Below are 27,861 nucleotides of genomic sequence, written 5' to 3'. Positions count from 1 at the left end.
TTCAGTATTAACATGTACTTAAACTTCACTGTTATTTTAAAGAACTGTTGTCAGTTCTGTCAGTTAAATTGTTTGTCCGCTAAAAGTACACATATGTACAAGTAGGATTAATTAAGGGTTATGCCGCTTGAAATATACAAGGCCATTATCACCCAACGCCGCTCAGCATTGCGACAATTCGGCACTGATACTTTGGTCTGTTTATAATAAAAATAGCGTAAATTTCTCACTTTCAATACATTATAAATTTTCATTGCAGACGACTATCCAAATTTTATACTAACCTTTAGGCCGCTTGCATTGATCAGATAACTACTGTTTTAAACATATATTACCTATGGTATGCAATTGTGTCATTCATTAAGTTGAATCATGTATTCATTTTATTTCATTTCATTCGTGCCAAATATGTCTTATACGATTAATAAAAGAGTAATAAAAAACTGTTTTACTCTTAAGTTTGACATCTATTACCTATTAAGTTAAGATTTGTAAGATATATTGAAAGCAAATATCACAACAGGGGGATATTATTACATATTTATAATGATTTACAAATGATTAGCAAATAAAATGGAAATAAAATTAACAATAAGACCTATTTATGTTTACATGATAGCCCATACAGGTTTACAACTTCCAATGAGGTCCTAACAATTAGGAATTTCGTCTTGACGTTCGATGATTTGTGTATATTTAATCTATAAAAGTGCATTCCATTACTTCACTCGTTTACTTTACTGGATACATAATATATGTTGTTTGACTTTTACCGTGAGTTTTTGTACTTACAAACTATTGTTCAGCATATTCTTGTCGCATTTGATACATATTAGATGACCTAAAGTTGGATTAATGATAAAGTATCCATTTAAATGTGAAAATGAATTCAAATGTTTGTTCAAGTCTACAATTTACACAACATAGTGTGTACATTTTCAATGATAAAAATCTCAAGAGTTACTTCAGTTAGAAATTGAATGGTTATTTGCCATACCAGCGTTTCGCAATTCATTTATTTATGGTTAACATGTAATATTATCAATGCAAAACTCGCTGCTATTAATATCAAACATATGAACATTGTTATTATTCCTAACCTATATTACGTATCACTACTTCAGAAATAACAATATTAAGGCGTAATACAAAAATACTAATAGCTCATCCTAAGTGTATATTTCATAATATATTTTTAAGCCTTAACCGTTACACCTATCTATAACTGTATCAATTTTAACATGCTAGTCGGGATCGACCACCCATATTTATACGTATGAATTTGCTGTAAATGTGAACCTAACTTCTCTTTTCATTTGCTTCTCAGATATAACACACCTTACCACTTCTTTAACAAAGGAATAACATGAATGCAGATATTTCAGTCTTCAAACCTAAGTTCATTTTTACCCAATTTAGTGTATTGCATTAACCCTTAATTTTATACAATTGCTGCGAATGTCATCCAGTTTTTTTTTTCCTTTTTATCATTTCTTTGCGTAATGCCATTTATAATGTCAGGCGTACTTTTGTTTACTTGTGATTAAATACATGCGATATCGCTTAGAAGTTGGTTTTACTTTAGTTTGAAAATTGATTTCTTTTGTGATGCATATTGTATTGTTTAATTTCTGATTGAACCATTTATTATTCCATAGTGTTTTTGGATTGGCCTCTTAATAAGGCGTATCATTGTGCGAAATAATTCTTTTTATATTGTTCAGTTGTTAAATGGTCTATAATTAATATAATATAATAAAACATAATATATGATTGCATACAAAGATGCATCCCATAGGCCTTTATTTACATCTCAACTTCCATTCCCTAAATGCCTTTCGGATATTGCGTTTATCAATCGATGAACGCAACATCTTCGGATATGTTGGGATCGCAATTTATCGCATAACAATATACAAAACTATTGATCTTGTTACTGTTTGTATTGTGTCAGCAGGTCCCGTAAAATATATATCAACATTTTAGAAAGTGATAATTTATCATATTTTAAGTGTATTGTTGCCATAAGTGTTTCAATTTTACGTTTGAAAGTGATTTCAAGTGGTTGATATTTCCCCGCGTTATTGTGACGTCATTTGAAAAAATGTTTCCGGTTACGGTCGGGTCGTTCTATTCACAGAATGGATAAGAAAGGATTACTGAAAGGTTTTCTTAAATGAAATGAATTTTTTTTAACAATAATTGAATAAAACAATAAACTTTTGGAATAAATATAAGTAATCAATTGCGGGGTTGATGTCATTATCGGGGATATGAACTCAATTGGGCTGGTCAAAGTACGCGTGGAGTCCTTCGGACTCCATAAACTTTGACCAACTTAATTGAGTTCATACCCCGATAATGACATCAACCCCGCAATTCATTCATTAGTTCAAGTAAACGCTCAATTTTTACAGCAGACAGGGAACTCAATTTGATTTAAATTAATTTGAACAATGAATTCTTGATAATTCCGTGTTAAATTATTGATTTGATTACCGTTGTGATATGAGGATCAAAGGATCTCCCAAAACAAAACAAAACACCGATATTTGCTACTGATACATTAGGAAATAATTATTCATTAAGCTGAGGTTTGACTTATATGAATGTTAATACTTACATCAATAGGCAAACGTGACTGCATGGTATACATGTTAATAGAGTAAACATGTCATATATACTTCAACAGTTATGATTGAACACAAATGTGAAGGAATACTACCTGATGCAAAAAAACCTGTAAGTCAAAATAAGCGTCATCTATTCCAAAAGAACTTTTCAAATATTTGATATGGCATAAATGATGACGCTTATATTTATAAACGCTTATTCGTTAAACCAATACAAACTGGTTTGAGCCCCCAGTAGACACGTGCTCCAGTTAATTCGTGATTCACTGACTTTTTCTAGGCAGATATCCCATCATTTCTTGGTCAAGCTATTTTTGGGCGTAAGTAGTAGTAGTAGTAGTAGTAGTAGTAGTAGTAGTAGTAGTAGTAGTAGTAGTAGTAGTAGTAGTAGTAGTAGTAGTAGTAGTAGTAGTAGTAGCAGTAGTAGTAGTAGTAGTAGTAGTTGTAGTAGTAGCAGTAGTAGTAGTAGTAGTAGTAGTAGTAGTAGTAGTAGTAGTAGTAGTAGTAGTAGTAGTAGTATTAATAGTAGTAGTAGTAGTAGTAGTAGTAGCAGTACTAGTAGTAGTAGTAGCAGCAGCAGCAGCAGTAGTAGTAGTAGTAGTAGAAGTATAAGTAGTACTTGTTGTTGTAGTAGTAGTAGTAGTAGTAGTAGTACTAGTAGTAGTAGAAGCAGTAATTATAGTAGACGTAGTAGTTGTAGTAGTAGTAAGTAGACGTAGTAGTAGTAGTAGTAGTAGTAGTAGTAGAAGTAGTAGTAGAAGTAGTAGTAATAGTAGTAGTAGTAGTAGTAGTAGTAGTAGTAGTAGTAGTAGTAGTAGTAGTAGTAGTAGTAGTAGTAGTAGTAGTAGTAGTAGTAGTAGTAGTAGTAGTAGTAGTAGTAGTAGTAGTAGTAGTAGTAGTAGTAGTAGTAGTAGTAGTAGTAGCAGCAGCAGCAGCAGCGGCAGCAGCAGTAGCAGTAGCAAAAGCAGTAGCAGTAGCAGTAGCAGTAGCAGTAGCAGAAGAAGTAGTAGTAGTAGTAGTAGTAGTAGTAGTAGTAGTAGTAGTAGTAGTAGTAGTAGTAGTAGCGGCGGCGGCGGCGGCGGCGGCGGCAGCAGCAGCAGCAGCAGCAGTAGTAGAAGTAGTTACTGATATTAGTTGTCATAATAGTTGTTTCACTTGATCATTGCAGACTTAATCCTAACTCGACCAACACTGTAAAATATTATGTATTGTAGATCCTTACAAAACCAATTACACTTTATTTATATTGTTTACGAGAATAAAATCAATTGTATAAAAACAAAACCAAATCATGTAGTTTAAGAAAATACAAAATAAACGATGTTTAATTAATACCAGATACCAGATGTCAAGTTCATTCCCGTTTCAGCCACCCTGAAAAGAAATTGTCATTTCGATACCCATCTCAGACTTTCCCAAAGATTGTTATCTCCCGATATTTGAAAGGAACACCTGCGATCTCCCGAACATCAATTACTTTATGACAATGTAAGTGAGATATATTGACGAATTCGCCATTATACACAGGAAGTTCTGTACATGTGTTATGTCATATATCAGATGATAAATACTTCTACGCGTCGCTGAGCGGACTTAATTACAGAGTACAGATGCCACTCTCTAAACATTTTAAACAACGCGTTTTATAAAGATAAACGCATTAAGATGTAAATAAAACGTATCAGCATTTCAGTCCAAGCTTGTTAAATTTTGTAATAAAATTAAATAAGGGAAGCATTTTGCGGTCACAATGATCGGTGTGTGGGGCGCAAAAAGAGTTACAAAATGGCACTTTATATCTAACAAATATATATTACCATGATATTGGTTTGGTAAATTCACTACACTCATCACAATTAGCACAGATATGAGTATTTTTTCACGATAACTTTTTTTAACATTATCAATTTAATTGCCATTGTATTCCAAACAAATCAATTGAAAAGCTCATTTTCACATTTAGGTGGTTGAGTATATATGCTAATATACCTGTGCATCAAAAACGACAAAAATAATACATCGAAACACAGGAGCATATAATATGGGATTGTAGAATTACACAAAATATGTGGTCTCAATTAAAAAGAAAAAAATATCATAATCCAAACTCGATTAATTTTAACTTAAAAACCATAATCATTGGCATTTTTGAACAATTACAATATAGATTGATAATAAACTTGTTAATACTGTTAATGAATTTTTACATATTTATCATGAAAAACAGAAACACTATACCAACCTTTACCTCTTTTTTGAACTATGTAAAACTAAGAGAAAAATATAGCGCGGAACAGCGTTAGTAAACAACAAAATAAACTTCCATGAAAACAAATGTCATCTGCTGAATAACTACATAAATGCATAAATACCTCCTTTCTATCCTTTCTACCCTTCTCCCTTATCATACTCTCCGTCTTTTATTCTTCAACACTTAATATTGAAAGATTAAATACCTGCTACCTGCTTTGGCAGTCACCAAAACAGACCCTTTTGTACAATATGTTTTAGCATGTGATATCACTCATACACCAATACTTAAAGAACATGTATTAAAAAATACAAATAACAAGTACTCTATATAAATTTCTCAATGACATGTCTACATATGTTTGCAATGTGCTGTGTTAATACTGAATAAATAAAATAAAAAAATAAAAAATATAAAAAAAAACATTCAATCAACACTTATTGGGATTAATCTTCTATCTGCATGAAACATGAAATTTGTCATCTGATGTTTTCATTTCATATCTTATCTCACGCCCTTAAACAAGAACACTTATTTCATTAATAAAAAATTAAATAAAATACCTTTATTTTGAATCTAGTTCGTGTAAACTTAACGTGAAGACTTAGATAACAAATACAAGTAATTAAGTGATAGTTTTCTAATTGCCTGATGGTCATTTAATTTCTTATAATTGCAGTTGCTGATTTTGATGCTAGTATGATGATGATAATGATGATGATGATGATGAGTGAAGTATTTAGCATCCATAATGCATACATCAATTGCAAAATATTTAGGTGGTTTTTTTTTTGTGTTTTCAAAAAAGAATTTCATCATATTTTTTTATCAAAAAGCATTTGCATTTTTAGGAAATGTCTTTAAACAATACAATTTGGTGTAAAATAGTAAACGGTCAAATCAACAATGTATTGTGGCTTGGTGGTGATAATAGCTATTTTAAGAACCAATAGTTTTCATTATTTTATTGTTTCATTATTTTATTTAATATCTTAAAAATATCATCGAGAAACCACAATACATTGTTGACTTGGTGGAGACACTAAAACATATTTAAATAGTCAACATTTTTTTCATCTTGTAAATGGAGGCATAGTCACTAATTTATATCGGCAATTACAGACAGTTATCATAGAAGAGGGATTTACAGAACAACCAACCAAAGGCCTATTTTGATATGACCGCTTTATACAGAACTACAGTTAAGACTCTTGGGAACAGAAACACACTGATCAAAACAAACAATAATTAGAAATGTGCAGACAGCAATGTACAATCACACAAATGTTCTTCCTGTCCCTAATCTGTGACACTTCTTATTAAAGGAAATATGGAAGATAAATCAAAAACAAACATAAAACGTCGATAATGATGTATGATTTAGGGAGTCACAAAAAACCTATTGATCTTAAAAAATGTATTCATTCTTAAATCAAGGTAACAGCGGGCGTTATATTTACATTCCCTTTGATAACAATCACATTTGTAAAGGAGATAGGTACATGTTGGTTCTTTTGACACCAATCAGCAATAACAAAACCATCATTCCCGCCGCACGAATAGATTTCAAAGCTTAGCATTAGTTTAATTAAAGTAAATTACTGTTGACTCCCTATACTTGTCCAGGCTTTGTACTTTGTTTTGCTGGTAAGATTTTATATCGATCTACCTTTCTCTCATAAGTTGATACACTTCATTTTAATATGTTGGTTAAAACCGTATCTATTTCAAGATACCATTTTCTTTCACGCTTTTCGATAAAATATAAAGTTTTACAAGTGAAATAATAACAGTGAAAATTTCAATCTGATATTATCACTGCTAAATAAGGAGTTAAAATATCATTTTTCAGAACTACTTTTAAAATCCGCTGTAGTTATTTCCCCTTGATCGAAACAGAACACATCACTTTGAAAATGTTGGCAAATTTAAAGAAATATTTTATAAATTTAATAAATATATGTTTGGAAATTAACAACTTACCGTTTATTACCGGTTATCCCGTTTTTCAATTTTTTTCTTGATCTTGAAGCTGAATGTTCGGACATTTGCTTTCATACCAAACAAATTACAGACAAAAGCAATTGTTCGAACATAAAAAGAATGTTATATCATCGTTCAAATGTATTTTGAACTGTTTGTCGTTGTAATACGTAAAACGAGCCTCCCGGAAAATTCACACAACAATTTACAGATAATCTGAAATTTTTTAACCCACCCACGCCTCAAAATATGTCAACATACTAGCGTGGTCCTCATCATTAACTTGAAAACGACCTGTCTTCAAGCAAAACAGACTAGTCTCTGACAGTAAGATGACTGAATATCCATGTATCATATGAAACGCACTCTAAAACTTAGAAAAATGTTTTATATCCAATGATTAACACATTCGACCTTTCAAATTTTCATTCAATAAATGGCGGCGTAGTAATTTGGTTATGTATTCATGCCACACTTAAAATAAAAGTATTTTTGAACATGGATGCACTTATAAAACTTCATTGATAACCGTTCATAAAATATTTGTACTAAAATACGAGCGAATAACAAACTATAGAAAAGAATATCAGAGAACTTTTTTTCAACAAACCGGAAATAGAAAATTGACAGCTTTAATCTTGCATAAAGGGCGTCCAATAGGTAGCGGCGTAAATAACACCTTTTTAAAAAAAATGGGTTATTAAGAAAATAAATTAAAATTCTATAAAACACGGAAATTAAGCATAAAAGAAACAGAAAATTTGTTTATGTCAGTGTAAGATCGTATTGTTTTCCACTCGTGATCATAGAAAAACTATTTTTTTCACTCGTGGCTTCGCAAGTCGTGAAAATATGTTTTTCTATGACACTCGTGAAATACGATCTTACACTGAAATAAACAAATATCCTCTATATAGTTATATACACAATTATAGCATATTCAATATTAAATGGTGCTACTAAACCGCTTAGTGCCACTAAACTGGGTTTATGTTTAAACTTTTTGCTACTGAGCTTGTTTCTGTAGCTTTTGCATAGATATTGACGGAGGTATTAATACATGAAAGGTAGACAGATGAAATATTCACAAAACAAAACAGTTATGAAGCTACGGTAGCTTATACTATGCCTCGCTTCTGTCACTCTTCAAGCTGCTTGTAATGGTTTAAAGGTTGTAATTATTTGTATATTTATCTAATCGTTATAATGTGATGGATAATGTGAAAGGTTAATGTCAAATTAATAAAGTAGTAGGTGGTAAAATACGCTTGGGGTATGAAAGAGAGTAATGTAATGAGCAGGAAGGCGGGGGGGCATGGATAGGTCAGGTCAGTTGTAGAGTCAATGTTGTTCTAATTTATCTTAAGAAAATTAAAACCGTTTAGCTTGGCGAATGAAGTGATGAACGTGATTAAATATCCTTGAGTTTGTCTGGTCCGTGGCGTTTTTGGATCCAAGGCCTAATAGTAGGCAATTGGTCGAATAGGTGATGCCTTTTTGCATGATATAGGGGACAGGCGAAGAACAAATGATACAAGCCACCTTTCTGCCCACATATGGATCTTTTCCATGTCACTATTTAATTGCTGAGCAACAAACAAGGGGTCATCGACAATGATTTACATGATAGTGTCAACTGCAAAAAGACGTATGGGTTAATTTATTTCACGAACGATATCATTTATGTAGACAAGAAAGAGTAAGGTCCAAGGATGGAACCTTACGGAACTCCAGCAGATATTGAAACCGTATCTAACATAGTACCAGACATGACAACGCACTGTTTTCTATCACTGAGATAATCAGTAAGCCATAATAAGAGGGAACCGAAAATACCAGTTTCTCGAAGTTTGAAAATGAAAGCTTCATGCCATAAGCGATCAAAGGCTTTTGAGATGTCGCAGAATACTGCTCATACTTCTTTACCCTCATCTAGAGCGAGGCAGAATGAGTGATAAATAGATACGATCTGATTAACAGTGGAGTCCTTAGGAACAAAACCTGACTGAAATAGTGTTAGGCAGCCGTTATGACGGAAGAAGTTGAACATGTATTTATGCAACATTCTTTCTAGAACCTTACTTATAACACTCAACAGGAATGATATGAACATAATGTACATTTCTTGAACATGCAATAAAGACACTGCCCTGTGGAAATCAAAGTACTACCATTCCAAAGAATGTACATTTCTTGAACATGATTTGAAGTTCTCTTATCATCTAATTTGGTCATTTTCTCAACAATATGCATACCTTCTGTATAAAAAGGAGGCCCAAAACATGAAATAAGACAATTGTTATACAGTTGTGTATACACATGTAAAGCATTAACATAGGTTTTACACCTCTCATTCCACAATATAAATCTTCAGAAACGAATCTTTGTATAGAATTCATGTACCTAATTCCCCATACATAACATGCTCGTTTTAATTATAGACCATTCAAAAACAGTTTCTTCGTTATAAAATAGTAAATTGTTTGCATGTTAATAAGACAAGCTTAAGTTATAATTTAAAACAAAATGTAGGGTTTTTTTTCAAAAACAATAACTAAAAATAACGTTCATCATAGTTTGGGCCCTCACCTTGTCCCTCTAAATAGGGGTTATATTTTAATTATTACAAATTACAGTATTATAAACAAATATTGTAGATTTTCCATGACAAAAAGTAATATGCATTTGTATCATTTTTTATCAGGTGCGTATTCCAATAGCATTGTATATTGGTTAAGCACTTTGAAAAAGTTAGAGTCGACACATCATTGTTTTTGTTTTTTTGTTATTGATGCAGGTTGGAATCCGTAGGCAAATGATAGATATTTCTATACTGTAGCAATTAATATCCAAAACAGTCCCTCATTAATTATTTTCGCCCAAATTATAAAAATATGTTAAGAAGGAAGATAAATTTACAATACAATCTCGATAGGTGTCATTACGTTTATCACTATAAGTCTTACGTGCACAGGTAGTATATTGGCGTGTGCAGAACACGAATTCAATGAAACCTTTTTCCTACTCATATGCAAAGCACCTGTACTTAAAACTGAAATCGATATGATACAACATGTCCCATTAGAAAAATAAAAGTGAACATCTACTTGTATATTTAATTTACCTGTATAATTATGAAATAGGTGTGTGTGAAAATTTGAATAGTTTTTTCTGTAGAATGGCAATAAAATAAGAGGTGCCTTGAATCATAATTGAATCCCTTTTATCTTCTTTGTTTGTTCAAAACATATTGGCTGTCAGTGACACAAAAAAACATATTGTCCTGATTTTATGACAATGTTTCCTGTCCATTGTAGGAAAAATGATAGATTTGGCAAATGCAAACGTATAACGTCAATAGATTTGTGAGAGAGCGAGTGACAAAGAAAACCTATTAGATTAGTTATGTGTATTAAATGTTATATTAAAGTACCAGCGGGGCGATTTTAACTATCCGTTTGATAACGATCACTATTGTTACCGGAGATAGTTAAATGTTGGTTCTTTTGTCCGCCCAGGACAATAGCAAAAATGTCATTCATAACAATCGAATGGATGTCATCAGAGCTTTTAAATCAGGTCATTTAAAATGTATTACTTTGTCACTCACTATGTTTGCCTAGGTTTTACGAACACCACCAGTACCAGCACCAGCGCCACCAATAATAATATAATAATAATAGTAATAATAATAACAAGAAGAAGTAGAAGAAAAAGAACAACAACAATAATAATAATAATAATAATAATAATAATAATAATAATAATAATAATAATAATAATAATAATAATAATAATTATAATAATAATAATAATAATAATATTTATAATAATAGAAGTAGTATTAGTAGTAATAATAATGATAATAGCTAATTCGTTGCCATTCTTGCCCATTTAACTCTAACATACATGTTAGGTTATGGGTGTGGTTAAAAAAGAGAGAGTAATGTGGAAGTAAATCACACACAAAACACATATCAATACTTAAATTGAACACGTGATTTAAAAAGTTAAATGCGCTTACAAAATAAGAAATACCACAACATTATTCAACAAACAAACTTTATTGCATGCTGTTAAAGGTCGAAGAAAATCACAAACCTATCGTAAACACTCACAAAATTAATCATCATATTTACATAAATACAAAAATTGAACACATTTGAAGAATCGGGCATACATAGTAGAAAAATCTACGAATTTCGTAAAAAGAAATAAAAAAGTATTTTATGACTGGTCGAAAATAGATTGGCGAAAAAACACATTTTTGTTAACTAAAGCACGAAGGTCAAATTTGCAGGTGAAAAACGTATAAGAATATCACAATACAGTAGAAAATGTAGAACAATTTGATAATTTTATCATCTAAATCAATATTATTCACATTATGAAAAGCACAAATTTTGTTGACAAAACAAGAATGGTCTTGATTTAACTTCGTAAATTGAAAAAGGAAACCACACACAAAAATGTAGCAATATTTAATATTACTGTATATCAAGACCAACATCAATACCTAAATTGTAGTGTGTAGCTAGTTAGATGGGTGCATAAAGTGCGTAAAACCACAAATAAAACACACAACAATGGTATAAACTGCAAGAATCAAATGTGAAAAAGATCAGCTTTTTAATTTTGGTTCTAAAACTCTTAACAGGCTGGGCGTACATTCTAGCTTCACCAATCGTGTCATCCGGGTTGAAATCACAGCTGAAAAATAAAACCCTAAGTTAGTATTTTTAATTTAACAAAAAAATATGAAACGTTTAAAATTAACAAACATTAATTCTACACGAAGGACACATTTGACAGTGACATATTATTATTTAACATCTTTAACTGATGCATTAAATGCAAATTTATTTTCTATGAAAATAATTTTGTCTCATATAATATAAAAAATTTTTTTTAAGAAAGATTCGATTTGGAAGAGGTAAGACAGTACGTATATTAATATTGATGTAAAGATGTCTCAAGTTTTCTCTGCACCGTCGACACAGGTGAAACATGATGTCGAAATCACACCTGGTGAAAGAAAAAAAACTATTAGACTTTTCTTTAAATGTAAATCAATTCCCATGATGTTGTTAAAAAATAGCGAGACCAAAAACAAATTCTGTGTTTATGTTCCTACCCTAAATCACGACCTCTAACCCGGGGATCCATGTTCGAAACCCAGAAGAGGATTAAACGAGATCTTTCACAATCGCTTAAATAAACATTCTTACGCACTACCGATGTAACGTCATTCTTGGTTGTTTACAATGATTCAATTTGCAACTATTAAATAACGTGTACATAGTCGGAAAATCATACAGTGTTTATTTAAATTATCGCATTTAAACGCATGGTGCCTTAGAATGCGGTTTACCATTTGGAGTTTTTTTACTTTAATGACCGTTTATACGGCTTTACGTTAAATAGTCGCAGTTTTAGCGGCTCTGACTTACGCTGTCACTGTTCAGAATGTGTCAGACCATTAAAACATGTATACGGTTAACCCTTTAAATACCATCGAAATACAGAAGACAGCAGGGATATGAATGTAAATATAAATATGACGGTTGACATTCAGTTCAACTAGATGATTTTATGCACAAAATGTCTAAGTCCCCATTAGAAGTTTGAAACAAAAAAAGATAAAGGATTTATAATTCCTTTTTTGGGGATATCCATTGTGTACAATGTAGTTGACATGGACTATGTTACTTATGTTTGATGTTTTGTCATCTATAATGTTTTATACATTTTATACAAAAATAAATCTGTCTATCTATAAATAGACAAAATTAATTACTTTTACTGCAGTCACTTATTTTGAAGGCCTCAAAAAGTAGAAATTTCAAAAACAATGTTGGCTGAATCTTTCAACTTCTTTAGGTCATGTTCATTAATCTCTTGTTTATGTGTCACTGATCCTTTTTTTCTGAAAGTATGTGAACTTTGCTTTTAACGTTATATTGAAGGTAGCAAATTCACTATCTCTTGATATATCAATTCGGCATGTTTCAATTAAATATTTTGAAAGTCAATATTTCACTAAAAGCATGGTTCATTTCTTCAACTGCTCTCCTTTTTTGGACCGAACTAAAGCGAAAAACATTCTCAAGTTGTTGTTCAGCATGCATATTGGCATTTATTCAAAGCTTTCGCTTATTTTTTGTTTGCCAAGATACGCACGAAATAGCTTAACGCCTCGTTTTACACAACGTTTTGTACTTGCAGAATGTATTAAGTCATTTAATCAACTATATCCGACTTGGACAACGAAGCAAACCGTTTATTTAAATTCATATTTCGAATCTTTTTTACATTTATATCACAGGAAAAATCGTAATGTCGCGCGGTAACTTTACGTATTTGCTAATGGCGTGTATTTGCGAGTTTTTTTATGGGAAAATCACGTGAGGTATAACAAAACTGAATATCATTTCTCCCTTCATCAATTGGAAAATTTGAACGCGTTTGTAGCCAGTTAAATGGTCATTTAATCTTTTAAAACCAATTCTTCGAATGACAAAACAAACACAGTCCGTACTGCAGGTCGAAAGTGTTCCAAAAATTGAATACCTTTTTATATTTACGTCAGGAGGGAAATTCCATTTTAAACAAATCACAAACGTGTTAAAAAATGTTTCGGACGGAAAAATTAGTATAAGTTGAAACAATGACAACTACACAGACAATATCAGTTGTCAAAACATCAACACCCGCGGCGCAAGGTAATAATGCAAAAAGTATAAATTACAAATGTTGCGCTTTTGCATACTACATATCCCTTTATAACAACACACTTGTTAACTACTAAGGTTAACACAGGCAGAAGAAAATGGCAAATTTTGAGTCATTTTTCGATTGTTTGAATGTTTTTACATGTGTTGTACTGTTATATATACTTTCATAATTTTGTCATCAAATTTTGCGTCTCTGCACAATGTGTGTGTTTGATTAAATTACTACTTACGTGTAAATAATTGGTCATGAAATAGTTACGACTTATAGACAGGAATTGGATGCATCATAAATCTTCAGATCGTAGATTGAAAAAAAAACAAATTTTGAAAAATTGATGTATTTAGTAAGGTTACTTTATTATTAACATTTTGTTAATGGTTATATTTAACTATATATCTAAATATTCTTTGCATATCATTTCTAGAATATTCAACGTCAGGATATAAAAATATAAGTTCCAATCTCAAGAATAGTGAAATGTAAAGAACAATCTTCATTATTATAATTTACATTAAAAGTGTGGGTAAGTTTTCTGTTTTATTTGTACCTTAGTCTGTTCTTCTAACAAATATAAAAAACAACATGTTTTGGATTTTTAACGCCTGCTGTTATGTTAAATATTGATATTATTTGTAGGCTGATTTGTGATTTTTGCACCATTTTCGTAGGTATGTCCACTGTGATGATTTCATGTAATTTTCCATAATATATTGTAGGAATTCACAGTACACGTCAAGTATTAACAACGCGACCAGCATCAACAACAACAATGTTATAAATAAATGTAGCATCGTCTGTTAGTTGTAAACTTAATTGAGTTCAATTTGGTGGTAACATGTTAGTTTCCAGTCCTTAAAAAATAAAAAATTGTTTAGTGGTATAATCGCTATAACTTCATTGTTTCCATGCATACGTTTTGCACCTGCTTTGAATCCTTCGTTATGGTTATCATCACTATCTGCCTCACCAGTCGTATATAATTGAAAAATTATCTTTCATCACTTGTTTTGACGTAGTCCTTTTACGTTTTTAGCAGTTGGTTTATATTTGTTGTTCTTAATCATATATGTCCATTAAATACAACTTAACAGTTTTGTTTAACTTGCAATTCACTAATTAAAGAGGCTGCACAGTTAATCTTAGCAATGTTATTGTCAGATCATGAGCATAATCGGCCAAATCTGCAGTTTAATTTACTTTAAACTTTATTCCAGAAGCCAATCAAAAATTGAGCTTCTATCCTTCAAAGTAAAAGTATCACCACTGTCTAATATATACATTCACACTTCATTCCTTAACGATGGTTGTTGTTTATCAATTGCACTTTATTTCTGTATAAAGTGCAATGGCATTTTCCATCGATATCGCGTGCGTTTGTTCGATACTTCTGTCCTGTCATTGGGCGCAATAATACCAAGGGGCGGGGCATATTTACTACGGAACTATATTTTTTAATGAAATCGTAGTTATGTTATATGCAACATGCAAAACTGGAATCTGCAGTAAAGCAGTTTAAACAAAATAAGCAACGATAATTTGATTGATTTTAATGTAGATAATTTCATGATGGATGGAACAGTTGAAGAAACGTTTGTGTTTAAAAATGCTGTTAAATGTCACGAAAATGCAAAAACAGTTAGTTCAAAATAACCTCTATAACGGATGCTTGTATGACGTCATGAGTGATGTCATTGAAAAAGTTTTACATTAAGCTCGATTCGGGCCGCAACATAACTCGCCAGCTGCATTTTGTTTCGACGCCATTTTTTGCAGTGTTCATTCGTTTTGAAAGTGTTTTTTTATTCGAAAATTGATTGGATTACTGGGATTATTTACACACAATGCCTATTGGGTAATCAATTAATTACCTATTCAGTCCTACATTAACCATTATTTGTTTTGATAACTAATTTAAGCCTGAAAATTGTGTAAACATGTTCTTGATAAAATGTACAGCATCTTCAGCATCAGAGAAAAAATATTTGAAATTTCTTTGTTCATTGCATACGACGTAATGGAATCATGTCCATATAAGTCGTATGTTTTGAATAAAATCGACAGAAATAACTAAAGTTCGGAGGAGTTTGTCGTTTTAGACATAATTTAGTGCTTTTAATAGTCAAAACAACTGCAGAAAAAACTTTTTGGTAAACACATCAGCTTGTCAGGAAAAGACAACTCAGCAGAAAATATGTAAGTTATATGTGGTTTATTTCATGTTTTGGTATTTGTATGCAGCTACATTATATATTCTAAAATATGTTTTTGTTCAAAAGTTTGCATCGTTGACCAATTTTCGGTCAGAAACCAGGTCGCTCAGCCTTCATTGTTATGATGCGGGCCAAGAAAGCGCATATAAAAAACCAAAAAACCGGGCATGAACGGCACGTGAATTTACTGAATAATGCACGTTTTCTACCGATAACGCCCGGGTTAATGCGTTTTAAAACACCACCATAACGGACCGAAAACATACATTGTATGCAATAATACGTACTTATAATATTCTTGACCTTGAAAAGATAGAAAATAAACATATAAATAAGGAACTATTTTATCTGTGCATTCATTGTCGTATAAAACTAGGTTACGATAGCTGTTCTAGTTTACCCACAGTTGTGAACAACAGTTGTGAACAACGAGAGAAAGAAAAGAGAAAATGCTCCTTAATTGGTTTAAACACTATTTATTCGGATATGTCAATTACAAATTGTACAGAAATTGACGATAAACACCAATTATGAGCATTGGTAGTATTGTATGAAAATAGATACGTGATATATGCACAAAACAATACAATAAACAGAATACAGAAGAAAGCTTAAAATACTATACTATGTCTCGCTTCTGTCATTCCGTTAAGCTGCTTTTAGAGGTGTAAATGCTGTTATGATTAGTTGACTGTTAACACAATGAGTTATGATGAATAAGATGGGGGATTTGAGGCAAAAGAATGGTGAATTGAAGTACTTGATAATTTGTTAATAAAAAGAGGGATGAGACGGGGAAACGATTAGAGTGGGGGATGTGGATAGGTCAGGTCAATGGTGGATTCAAGTTTGTTCTAATGTATGTGGGAGGTCAGGAACGTTTAGTGTGTCGAAAATAATGCTGAAGTTGTCTGAATATCATTCTAATTGTTCAGGATAACTTGTGAGAAACATTATTTCTTTGAGCATGACACAATGGAAAGGTGAAGAAGAAATGATATTTATCCAGGATTTCTCCACATTGGTAGTTGGGGTTATCGACAATGTTTTTTGAGAACGAATATTTGATAGAGCATTCAAAAACAGAAATGGAATTAACTATCGTTGAATGCTGCACAGTTGTCAGCATTTGCGTGGGGTAAGTACACACACAGATTTTCTGGCCGATGTTTTTGCCAGTGTCATTATTATGCAGAGTGATGGAACTTTATGTGCGAGTGAGTGTTGAGGTCGGTTGTTGGCGGACTGCTACTTAGATAAAAGACTGAAACATTGTTTGTGCTTTTCCTCTGACATTTCGAAATAGAGAATACATCCGTTTTCGCGGTCAAATGACCAACTGTCTATAGATAAACATCACGTAAGTCTACTATCCGAATAAACTAAAATTTACACGGCACCTTGTATTGTATGCATCAAAAGTAATCAATGATGTAATATTGATTGCTTTTACAAACATAATCATAAAAAATTATCACTTTTTGTTGATAGATATCCATTTCTGTGCTAGATATTATTTCGTCGATTGATGTAGTAGCAATAGTTTTTTTTTGTTTTTTTTGCAATCTCACCCATTACATTAATAAAGTGTTGATATTTTGGCTGCAACAAATATTTTTCATATTCATACTATTACCATAATACATTAATTACTTCGGTAGCATGTGGTGTAGTGTATTTGTTTCCAAAACAACCATTTCCAGATATTGATAATCTAAGACAGTGGCATGTAGAAATAAATTTGTTTAAAAGTATGTTTTTGTTTAGACTCATAATTGCTAATTTCCATTATTTTTAACTTCTTAAATAAAGAAAAGTAATTACATATAATACTTATATGTAATTAGCCAATATTGAAAATAAACGTTGGATGATAAGTGGTCAAAAATAAGACACCGTTTGAGTTAAATGTGAAAGTACATTTATAAGCTTGTTAAGTAGTTCGCAATATGTGGGTCATGACGTAGCCTTTTTCAAATCTACTAGAGTGTGAGCATACAATTGGTAGGTTCACAAATGTATCTCATGGCTTATTAGCAAGTCAAATAAAGGGTTTACTGGACAGTAAATACATTTTCTTAAATATACTAGTTCGCGGTACTCAATACTAGTAGACTTAAAATGGATCAATGGATCAACTGTCCTGTGACCGACATAGTTCGTACTTTTAACATTACATCAACATTTGATGACTTGACGCGCCTTCATACACCTTAAACTTTTTCCAGTAGTCTTGAGCGCTTTGGAGATAGCCGTATCGATATTCGAAGTAAATTGTTTCAAAGTAGGAATCTGAAGAAGATTCTGATCAATTCCGAGGAGAGTTGCGCAGCCGTTGACGAATATCCTCATATCCAAAAATACATTTCCATTTTGATAACACACTGTAGCGTATTCATCCTCGTGTAGATGAAACTGTTTTACGTACACACAAGCGGTTTGATTCGATTCCGGTTTCACCTCCGCGATGAATAACGAAAATAACGAAGCCGAGAATGGGGCAGGTCATGGCGGTCAGTAAAATAGTGCCGACCTATTTGATAGCAGTTAAGAGTCGTCGGAGGTTTATACTCCTTGATGAGAACTCTTATTCAATATCACATAGTTCCGAGCAGGATGCTTCGCATAGCATGCTCTCAGCTGCACCACTCTCCTCCACATTTGAATCACGAGATAATTTTTTTCAGCGTTTAATGCGTTTTAATCTGTCTATATTGCAAGTGCAAAGTATACCAATTGTAAAAAGGTATATATCTTGTGATGCGTTCTCGACTGAATTCTATTTGGATTAGTACTCGCTGTCCACATAAATCTGGTGAAAACAGAACTCTTGCTTTTCCTCAGTAAGTACCATATTCTCGTTATTGAGACATTCATTTTCGGTAATAAACTGTCAGCCGCAGTAACACATTTCTTCATTTCTTAAAAGTGTTTTAAGCAGGCGACGCTGATACAAGAACTACAAATGTCATCAAATATCTCAAAAGGCCTAATGCCTTTTTACTGCACAACGGAACGTAAACGCATCTATAACATATTTTCACCACGATTTAAAAATGTCGAAAAAGATTCAATATCACTTAACTTGGTGAAAAACTTAGTTCTACTCGGCTTTTCCTCGAGTTTAAATCAAAATTAACCGCGCCAAACAGTTTCACGTCTTTCTTTACATAAACGAATATACGAAGGAATATTTCGAATCGCGTAAGCGCATTTAGATTAAAACTGATAATTGGACATCTCATTATACTAAAGCGGTTCTTGATGGGAAATTCTTAGTTTTGTTGTCGTCATGAGGTTTTGACACTTCAGATTATTAATTAATGTTTCTTACGGGTTTCGTCACATCCGTTCCTAATTCATACCGGTGGTTTTCAGACAAGACAATCTGCCTATTTCTTTTGATGAACTGGAAAAGCTCATTAACCTATCACATCCATACACTAGAACATGATTAATGACATCGTTTATTTCTGCGAAGTCAGGTACAGTTGCATTCGCCACAAGCCACTATTTGCCACAACAAAGGCATATACAGGGTACACTACTACTACTTTTCTACTTTCAAACACATCATACATCATATATCTGCATGAAATAATAATCTCCTATTATAATGCTTAATTTAGTGTATGCAAACTTTTATAAAAAATAATAATAATGTTACAAATGTTCTTGTGTTTGTATTCACGATTCACTATACGGCTCCACGTTTAGGCTGTAACACTGTTTCATTTATTCCATAGTTGTTCTTATGTTTTATAACGATCCAAATATAAAGATTTAATAGAATCAATGTCTGAATTACAGACCTAACGTAAGCTACAATCTACAAGTTTGGACTTAAAAACCAGTTTGCTGGTTGGTTTTATTCTTGAAAGACATTTGTAATAAAAACTTACTGATGAACATTTTTTGGAGCCAATACCTGTATCGAAATGATTAAAAAAATAGTTCAAGTGAGTACTAAATAGAAAACCATTGATTTCACAAACTAATTCAAGGATGTTTTGAGAGTACTGGATCTCTTCCCAGAAAACATAATACATCCTAAAACAGTTATACATCTTCGAGAAAAGATCCAGTTGAAATGGGGTAAGTTTTACAAGACAAACTGGATTGAGTGCTAATAATATCAATTATCATCATTGTTCTTCAAAACTAAGCTCACATATTGGGTTAGAAGCTTAGTCATTTTTAACAAGATAAATGTGAACGTTCCAATATTGTTTCACCCGAGAAGCCTCTTATGAAGCAATAAAGGGATAACTTTTACTGAAAACAGTTGAAGGAATGCCAGGAACAAATATCATTTCGTGAAGCCATGCAACGTGCACGGTGGAATTGACTATGGACGGTTTACGTTTCACATTATAAAGAGCGTGACAGAATGCTAAAGATGTTTCTAAAAAGCAATTTGAAGTTGAATAAACAATAGTTTCAGTTTAGGCAATTGAATTGCTGTTTGTTGGTCATTTATTGACAAATAAAGAGGTCAAGCCGGGGATTAATTAAAAGATACTTAGCACAGTTTTTATCGAATTTGTAACGCAAATCAGAATGCTGAAAGTGATGCCGAAAAGAAGTATTATGGGAAAACTTCTTAAAGAAACTGAAAAAAGGTTATGCATCTGCCAATACTAAGTGAATTTGAGCAAAATGTGCTATTACCCTACGTTCGTGGGTGATATTCCTTTCTGTGTGCAAAATTAACGTAATACACACATAATTAAATGCATAATACATCCATCTGTTGCACTGTTAGCAGGACATTTCTTGTTACAAGCTACCAGAAACAACCCCTCGGTTGACAATATATGGCTCTCTAACTCCTGTTCATTTCACCGCAACCATCTTTATAAATCTGGCTTCGCAAAGGCCACCATTAATCAAAAGGCAACTGTTAAAAAACCCTCCATTGACGAAAGGCGTCTGTTCTTCAGAACCTTTCATTTAGCAAAAGAAAGAGGCCTCTATTAAGCAAAGTGATGAACACTGAACCATGTCTAATGACAGCCTCTGACTTGCACTCCGACGAAATGTGAAGTGCTGAAGCTCGACTAGAAACATGACCGTGGCAGTAGACACCAATGCAAATGGATAGAGGGACCGAACAAAGCAACACCTATGTAAATCGAAGAAGTATGTTTTTTAAAGTTAAACCATAGCAATAATCTTACCCTAATGTTGTTGTTTTTTTCTTCTTATATTGGTGTATTGCTATGCTTTAGAAACAATTGGGTTTGGGTTGGGGTTTTTTTCTTTCTTTTTAAGTCTGACCATTGAACTAAAACAAATACTAATTATGCTCTGAAGAGTTGCCTTACAACGATTACTTTTCATCACTAACATACCCGATGTTGAATTGAAATTCTTTTGTTTGTATGCAAACCCGGATACTGCTGATTATGTTAAATGCTGTCATTTATGTTTACTTAATGATAATGCTGCTAATATTGATATTAGTGTTCCCGTTTCGAGGTACAGGTGTGTGGTTTTTGCTATAAATCGCAGCTTATATTCATGTTAATGTTATTGTAAACCGACATTTCGAAAAGACCGATACTTTGATCATCAAGATCGGCTAAACGGGTCCAGATATGGCCGTTCATAGTAAAACCTAGCCCTAACCCTTACCTTACCCTAACTCTGTGGCTTTCAAGTATAATTTAACCCGCCGTTTGATATATTGGAAATCGTTTTTGAAATATCCTGTAATGCCAGGTTGGCGAGTGCATATTCTTAGCTAATGTGTATATGTGTATATGATTAAATATTTCCTACAGCATGTGATGTCTCTATTGTCATACAAACACTGATTATTACGAACAACACGTACACAATCCCACAAGCATGTATTTAGTGCCTACACTCAGAGACACTAGGCAAATTTTTGACTAGGATTAAAATAAATAAAGGACAAGTTCTACCACTATCTGAAGATGTAAGGAACTTCATATGTATTTGGCTGATACATGTGAAGAACTCACCTAAAAACAATCCTGCTCCAAACCAGACGAGGAGGGAGACCAAACGAATAAAAGTCATTGCTTACATTCAAAGCAAAACGGCATCAAAATGCACTATGAGACGTTTTGGACTTCCTTAGTGCCGCAGAAAAAGTCATTATAGCAACAATGTTTAGAGTGGAGATTCGTGATGAGAAGGAACGGACAGTAATTTTATTGGCACCTAAAATTGAGAAGAAATTTGATCTGCTTCTAACACTGAGAAATCAAGCAACAGTAAATGCAGCAAACAAATACCTCTTTTTCTTTGACTCTGTATAAACCACTTCGCAGTTCATATGTGTGGTGTAGGTTGGAAAAAGAAACAAAACTACAATGCGCTGAACACATCACGAGAACAATACTTCGAAACCATATAGCCACAGTTTCACAGGTTTTGAACTTTGGCGATCATGCCATGGAGGTAATGGTCTCCTTCATGGGATATGACATCAATTTCCACAAGTCATTCTATAAAATGCCTCAAGAATTTGACTGCTCTGAACTTCTGTCAACAACGGTACTGTGGGTAAGTTAGCAGGACGTGCATTGAAGACATTTCGTTAGATGAAAATTATAACAGTATTTTATCTACTTATCGTAGGCAGAGGGATTCAGTTTTGGTAGCATTGGGGATAAGAGTGAGGTTGTGCACACAAACTGGTTTAAACTCCCAGTAAATTTTAATTTTACCGACCGTTCCAAGGCATAAATATTGTTCTTAAAGGAAATCAAATAAAACTCATTCACTTCAGTATACTGAGTTTCTGCCAAATCTTTCTTAAAATTTGAAGTCATGTTCATCAACATACATGTATCTGTTATATGGCATTATAACATCCTGTTCTTAATCGGTATGAAATAATTAAACATTTAACATGTTGACAGAGATCATTGTCTGTGATAAACATAGTTTGAAAAAGTAGTTGAAATTTAAACCTTGAGTGTTTGTAGTGGTTTCTCTTTTGAAGTATTACTTCAATATTACACTTAGTGAGGGATCTCATTTAAAACTTGAATGCCAACCAAAATAGAACTTGCTACAAAAAAATCAAAACTTTGTTGTCACATGGCCCCCGTACTCGCTAGCATGTAAGTAACTCTCCTATTCAAGACAGTTCCAACAATTAATGAACATTATGTTTTGAATTTCTCTTCTGTACGTGAAAGCCTCCATATTAAACTTTTATTAATACAACTTCTTAAATGAGCTATATAGGATTTGTCACAGCCGAACATCTTTGATAGTATGTAGGTCATTTTCATCAGCAAACGTTTAACATCATGTGTATGATTGTCAGCAAAGGTTGCATTTACCATCCCATTTGTTCACATTTTACCTAGGTTAACAAGAGTTGTGGCCCTTGGATTTAAAACTGTTGTCGCATGTTACGTCAACAGTATGATATTATACTATGACATAGTCTAGCCGACAGGATTTGTGACTTCATCAAAAGGTCTAATGGTTGTCCAATGTATCATGATGTACTTGGTTGATCACTCAGCTTCGGCTTGTGCGCGCCTTCTCTTTCTGCCATATTCCACCTGGGGTAAGAATTGTTATGGCCCTTGATTTTGTAAATGGTCTGCACAATAATTCAATATAGCACCATAAGTACAGTTCAAATACATTAAACAAAATAGGAAAGTTAAACAGCTTAAGGTGTGCATCAATATTGTTCTCATATCACTCTTAATTCCACAATTCGACATATATCCATTCTTTTGTCCGTGTTGCCACAAGGAGTGTGCTAACCACAGTTGTTCAGCCCTAAAACTGCCATAATTTCTTTTCGATATATGCGCATGCATACATCCAATTTGAAAGGGACTAGGCATGTGCATATCTTATCAATGCATCATAGGATTTTTAAGAAACTATGCACAAACGTTCACCATGCAACGATGACAAGTCTTGTACAGGATAGATGATGTTCCTCCTATGTAGCTGTCAAACTTAAAGGTCAAATGTAAAATTGAGTACTGTTGATAGAACTATACCTTTTCAGGGCAACATATTACCCATGCATTGTAGGATTCAAAGGAAATTTGGAACACATGTTTACGATGAGGTAGTGTGTCGCACACGAGTACCAGATCGGCACTATAACTGTCAATTTCTAAGGACCAAACAGGGGGTAATGTTTATACACTGATCTTGATGCTGTTAAAATATAATCAATGCGTCATATTGTTGAAAAGGTTTTAATTTGGTATTCTGAATTTTAATCCTACGTCTGATCATAGAGATGGGATCCCATATCAGGAACTTTGGGTCTACCTTAGTTTTAAAACAATTCGTTTTCTTCTTAAGTTTCCTTAAGTAAATGCAAACTTTGATTAAACATTTACATGTTTACGTTTTTGAAGTGTTTGTGTACGAGTAAGTTTGTACACACAAACTAGTTTAGACCCCCAGTATATTAGCAGTTTACTGATCATTCCAAGGCGGTACCCAACAATCTTTGATAAACACCCATAGTTTTGTATATGTTATGTGTAGTGTGTTGTTAAGGGAATTTTGTGTTGTTGTTCTGCGTTTCTGATTTGTGAATGTTTGGTTTTCTGTTATATGTCATTGACGTTGACCCTGTGCCATTGGACGATGTTTATGTTTAAACTTTCGACAACAGGACCTACTATTCAAACAAAAAACAGTATGGCTTTCATAACTGTCATTAAATTGGATGTTGTGTCAGCTGCGATTATTTGTTTGGTAAGCTTCTGAATTAGATTTGAAAAAAAAACAACTCACTTTCCAAAGTTTCCTATATGTTTTGCCAACTACAGTCAACACTTGTATTTAATATTCTGCCAATGTGCTCGCACTATGCATTTAATGACTAAAAAAGAACTGTAGAACTATTAAACAACCATCTGACACGGTTTTGTTTTTACAAATTGAATAATACAGAAAGATTTTCGATCTGAAGTTGTTTAATCAAAATAGCAGAATGTCTATGTGAGTGATGATCTTTATCATCGGTTGTGTAAAATGTTCCCCAAGTGACATTTTATGGCTAGTGTTTCAAGCCTATCCGTTGTTCTTGTCGAACATCATCACTTTATTCATTCAGTAACATGTCGATAAAGGTTACAGAACACATCATGAGAACCCAGCTTATCAACCTAATTTTCTGGATGAAGAAGTGTTTAGCTACAAATCGCCTGTACATCACAGTTACAACAAACTTCTACTTTCCTTCAAGGTTTAAAGACTGTGTGATTTGTGATTTAAATGACTTGTTGAACATGCTTGATCAAATGTTTATTTTTTCATCGCATTGTCTCGTATGCAGGATTGCACAATTCTATCCAGTAAATAGTGATTACGTTGAGCCAATTTAAAGGAACTTATTTTTCTAGTGTCGTTAAATATTTACTTCACATGTGAGACTGTCTTTCAATATATGGTGATGGCGCTCAAGTTACACTAGAAATTAGCGTCATTTCTCGTCTAAATTGGTCCATTCACCATAGAACACTTTAATAAGGGACAGTTATTTAAAGGACAATAGCATGAAAACAGAATGTGCCAGTTACGGCGCATGTTAATTCGTTTTTTGCCTCAATTTTCTTAAATGATAAAGATCAAGGTAGAACAAAATGACTCAAAACATATAAAAATTAATACCGTACAAACATGATTTAAAATATTGATGCAAACTTGTTGAAATAACAGTGTTTTCCAATTTAATGGCATTATGATTTTATTACAACTGCAAATGTACACATAAAAACATTACATCGACATTTAAATATTGTTTTAATTGGATATTATTAAATCCAGCACAGCCTTTTAAACTGTGTACGATACTTTATGATTTGAAATATATAAAGATGTGTACAAAACATAAACAATTATTTTGCTTGTCACAGCAAATGCGGTACGTTTTTCTATCTCGATCGAGGAGCTAAACTTTATGGATATTTAAGCTATGCATATGCTTTCTGATATAGTAAGGATGATTGTGTTCGAGGTCCCATGTTAGCATGTTTCTGGCTAAATTTATGACAATATTTTGAATTTTACTCCGCCTGAAGGAATCCTTTTTTGCTTTTTATTGACCCAGTCACAAAAGCGGTACAAACATATTTGGCATAATATCACAGTTTTGTGGAAAATTAACGATGTATTTCCCATTCAAAGTAATAACGTTTAAAGAACACATCCTAAACAAACTTGTCCACAGAAATTAACAGCTAATTAAACCTGCATTAGAGGCTTGCTCGTTTCCTTACAGTCACAATTGCATTTCGCTTTCACCTCATTATTCCAATGTTGTGATCGAATAAGGACCTTTCCAATATATTCTGAGCAAATAAAAGTAAAACTCACTGTCTGTAACAAACTTGGCAATATGTCCCGGAAGTAGCCCGAAGTTGAGTGTGCATACAGAATGTATCCTGGCCTAACAATGAGTAAGACAAGAGTAAAATATAAAAGAACGGCAACCATGACTGAGTTTAACTTAACACAATTGCAGTTAAACCCTGTAACATTGCACTCTCTGTTTGAAATAATCTTTAACTCTGTGATGGTGACATCTGCAAAGAATATAAACAGAAAGACATTCAGTAATATTCATAAGTATTTCGCGATCAAGCAATTCGTGACGGAGTCAGGTTAACATGGTGTGATAATTAGTACACTCGGTCACATGACATGTGTATATTTTATTTGAGAGTAAGAAAAGTAGTTGATAACAACTTGTACTGGACGACATTTATATCTCAAACTTTCCATTCATGACTTTGCATATGATTCAATACCTACTTTGAATTTTAAAATCTCAAATAAACAATGTTAAAGGCTCTTTTATCTTAGACATTATTAATAAATACAAAATCCAATGCATCTTACATGCACTTTTTTTGTTATTTAGTAAAAGCATCAATCCTGAAATCAAGTTCAATATGTTAAAATTCTGTTTCTAGACATCTACTGCTTTTATAATCAACAATTTGGTGGACATTGCGGAATATCCTTAACACTTAATATTTATCTAGGAAGATTAATCGAATCTTATATATGTCTTAACCATGTCGGAGCATGTCAAATTGATCACTTTCAGTCACAATGGTAAACAAATAACCACATCATTGAGGCTTGGCATAGATTGCATTGTGTCTCATTCCGGCGTTGTGCCGTCGAGCTGAGAGTATAAGGGTCAATATAAGATTAGATAAATATTGTTATCGCTGACACAGGCAAGAGAGTAAATATTTATCATTCAAGATAAATAGTCTAAGGGCTTCTATGTGTGGCGTAATGTATGACAGTGGTGCTGAACTTGTTTAATTATTCTTCCAGACTCTTGTGAGGAATGTACGTTTATTTTATATATCGGCCCCGGTGTCAAAATCAGTCTAGTTTGTCATATAAATATTCTAAGGATGTGGGACATGGTGCACATGCAGTATGCTACCATGTTTAAATCCATCCTGGCTCTTAAATATGCACATGTGAATAGTACTACCACATGGGACCCTCGTTTAACGTCTCCCCTGGAAGAAGAACCCATTTGATGTGTACCCTTGACTGATAAGCGATTTCCTAAGTCTGGAAATGTAGGTTATTACAAGAATTTTGATTATACCTCCTTTTGCTATGCTACGTGTGTAGACATTATTATATTTACACCTCAACTTCCATTCCTTAAATGAACTGCCCTTGTGCAATTGCGTTTATCAATCGATGAAGGCAACATCTTGGGATATGTTCGGATCGCAATTTATCGCATAACAATATACATGGATTTTTTTTATCTTGTTAATGTTTGTATTGTTTCAGCAGGTGCCGTAAAATATAAATAGAAAGTGTTAAATAGTGATAAAACAAATGTGTCGTTGCTATAAGTGATTCAATATTACGTTTAAAAGTGATTTTAACTGGTTGATCTTTTCCCGCGTTATCGTGACGTCATTTGATAAAACGTTTCCGGTTACAGTCGGGTCGTTCTATAAATATTTGCATACCAAACTACGAATAATAAACATTTAATGGACGTAAGGTTGAAGTATCAATTTCATCCGTTATC

The sequence above is a fragment of the Mya arenaria genome, chromosome 4, assembly GCF_026914265.1.
Source record: "Mya arenaria isolate MELC-2E11 chromosome 4, ASM2691426v1".
Taxonomy (NCBI): Eukaryota; Metazoa; Mollusca; class Bivalvia; order Myida; family Myidae; genus Mya; species Mya arenaria.
Note: the sequence above shows the minus strand (reverse complement) of the source record.